Source organism: Diabrotica undecimpunctata, chromosome 7 (genome assembly GCF_040954645.1).
Source record: "Diabrotica undecimpunctata isolate CICGRU chromosome 7, icDiaUnde3, whole genome shotgun sequence".
NCBI lineage: Eukaryota > Metazoa > Arthropoda > Insecta > Coleoptera > Chrysomelidae > Diabrotica > Diabrotica undecimpunctata.
Window position 1 is genome coordinate 138904322 of NC_092809.1, and position 3054 is coordinate 138907375.

Genomic DNA, 3054 nt, shown 5'->3' on the forward strand with positions numbered 1-3054 from the left:
CTCGGGGTCAGTTGGGCCTACGGAGAATGAGGGCCGTGGCTTTCTTTTTCCTTTATTCATAAGGGGTCGCGAGGCATACCTTACCACGCTGCCTCAGGTCGGGTTGGTAAGGGGCAAGTGTTGTCGTACAATGGCTTTTGCCAGTAACCATTGAGTTATATTATATTAATTAGATTTATAGTTCCATCGTTGATTAAAATCAGTTTCCCAGACATTATCTAAAAAATTGAATGTTTCACATTTTTCATCAAAATTATCATCATTGTTGTTGTATTTTGGATCAAAAGTCGTATTATTCATAAAAACTGTAACAAAATGAGATTTTCTGTTGCTATTTTATCCATTTACTTAACCAAATTTCAAATTTTAATATATATAAGATCTTAACGGAATTTTTCATATATTGTCATTTTGACAGTTTTGTTATATAAATAATCAACTGGATGCATTTTCATAAAAAAGGTACTTTGGGGTACCGTAAACAAACCCACAAACTGACACATATACAAAATTAAAATGTTCATAAGTAATTGTCAAAAACACTATAATTCCGGTTCTTATCTTACCGTTGATAATTAGTGTCATTGCGTGATATGTTTTCGACGTGGGAATAATTTCGTCTTCACTTAAATCAGTTGTATTGGAAATAAATTATTTAAACAGATTAGCAATAAAGTTTGTTGCACTACTAATTTCTACATCTGACTGCATCCAATTATGTGGTAACATCTTTTTGTAAATCTTTACAGAAATATCCAATTTATTCAGATCTTCTTCAGCTTGCTATTATTCATGATCTATTAAATAATGAAAAGTGATTTTCTGTTGCTATTTTGTTCATTTTTACCTTAAAAATTGGATATTTATAAGATCTTAACGGAAAATTTTGATATACAAGGTATTGTATTATAAAAATTGATATATATATATATATATATATATATATATAAACGAAACAGTTTATTAGGGCTGCAGTCAGAAAGTTTGAAAGAATGTGTAAATATTTACAATATATCACAAATTGTCAGTGCAACTTACTAGTCGTCGAGATTATTTATAGCTGACACTCAACATTAATAACACACATGTAAAATATAACATATAAACTAATGAACAAAATACATTTTAAAATTTAGTTATTAATAGTAAAAATTTAGTTTGTGACATCTTTTAATGGTGTGTTTTAACTGATCCATACTGATCCATACCACTGACAATTTGTGATATATTGTAAATATTTACAATTCTTCTAAATACAGTGTCTTGAAGAAGAAACAAAAGCAATTCCGAAAGCTAGACCAAAAGTCAAAAGAGTTTCTATTTCTGACTTTTTGACTCTTGATTTCTGGATGTATTAGTTACAAAGGTGAATATAGGATATGTAACCAAAGTTTAGAGATAGCGAGACAATCGTTTGTCAAAATGAAAAAGTTCCTATGCAGCCGGGACATAAATATAAACTTAATAACGAGAATGTTAAGGTGCTATGTTTTCTCCGTTCTGCTGTACGGCATGGAAGCCTGGACACTGAAAAAGATAAACATCAAAAACATTGAGGTATTCGAGATGTGGTGTTACAGGAGAATGTGGAAAATACCATAGACAGAAAGAGTAACAAATCAAGATGTTCTGCTGAAGATGGGTAAGGAATGCGAAGTCATAAAAACCATACAAACGAAAAAACTGGAATATCTGGGCCACATAATGAGAGGAGAAAAGAACTCTCTGCTTAGACTCATAATCCAAGGAAAAATCTCGGGAAAGAGAAATGTGGGACGTAGGAGGATATCCTGGTTGCGAAATTTAAGGGAGTGGTATGGGTGCAGTTCAATACAGTTGTTCAGAGCTGCAGCCAACAAAGTAAAGATTGCTGTGATGGTAGCCAACCTCCGATAGGAGACGGTACTGCAAGAAAAAGAACCAAAGTCTACAGAAAACCAACTCACATTAGAAGATATTTAAATTAACACTTAAACCAATACATAAATATTAAAAAGGAATTCATCAAATCACTATATGATAGAGCCCAAAGCACCTGTCCAACGAAAATACATTATGAAATCTGAAATCTAATTTAAAGGAAACAACAATACCCTTTAGAAAAGGCTTAGCAGAAAAATTTAAAAGAAAATAACTAATATATTACAACCTTTAAAGTAACTAACACACGAAGATCTATTCTTTCCTAAACCGAACCCAACAACACACAGGACATATCAAAGTAATGCATGTATAGAACAACTTACAAATTCAACAATTTTTATCTAGGAGATATTTCAAGACCACCAAGTATCAGGATAACTGAGCATGAATCATACATTCAAAATAGGGACTTCAGATCCCATATATGCAAACGTGCCTAGAATAATGAACACAGAGCTCAATGAAAAGTTGCCTCACTAGTCATGAAAGAAACAAAAAAAAATCCAAAAGTCAGTCCTGATCTCACTAACTAAAGAAAAATGTGTCAACATATTAATCAAATGTAGTAAGACATGGCTAATGAATACAAAATCAAGGCCAAGGTAGTCAACTGTGAAATTGGTATTATTATAAATAGGATTCTAGGAATTCAAAATGGCGAAGCAAACGTAAAATATAATTACCAGTACAATCAATTGCGGTTTAATTCCATATTGAATTATATCTATTTTTTAAAGCGTAAATAAAATTGTCTTTGAATCTTAATATGTACAAATAAATAAAAAATATTTATGTAATTTACAAACAGAAACATATTTCAAATCCGTTAGACACACTTTTTTAAAAGGACCTAATTGTTTAGAAAATGAAAAAAAAAATAGTAGAATCGCAATCATGACATTCACTTCCCTGCTCACGTCATTATTTCCTACCATCATTTGAATGAATAGAATCAGTCGTTGCCAGTCTGCCATTCTCTGTAATAACAAATGGTGTAGCACAAATTTGATGATGAATACTGGTAGTGACAAAGGACTAGTGAGTGGCAGGTTCACTTCAAATGGATTCTCATTACGATGCACATTCGATACATTATTGTTTATTATGTCATACTGTCTGAAATATTAGTAG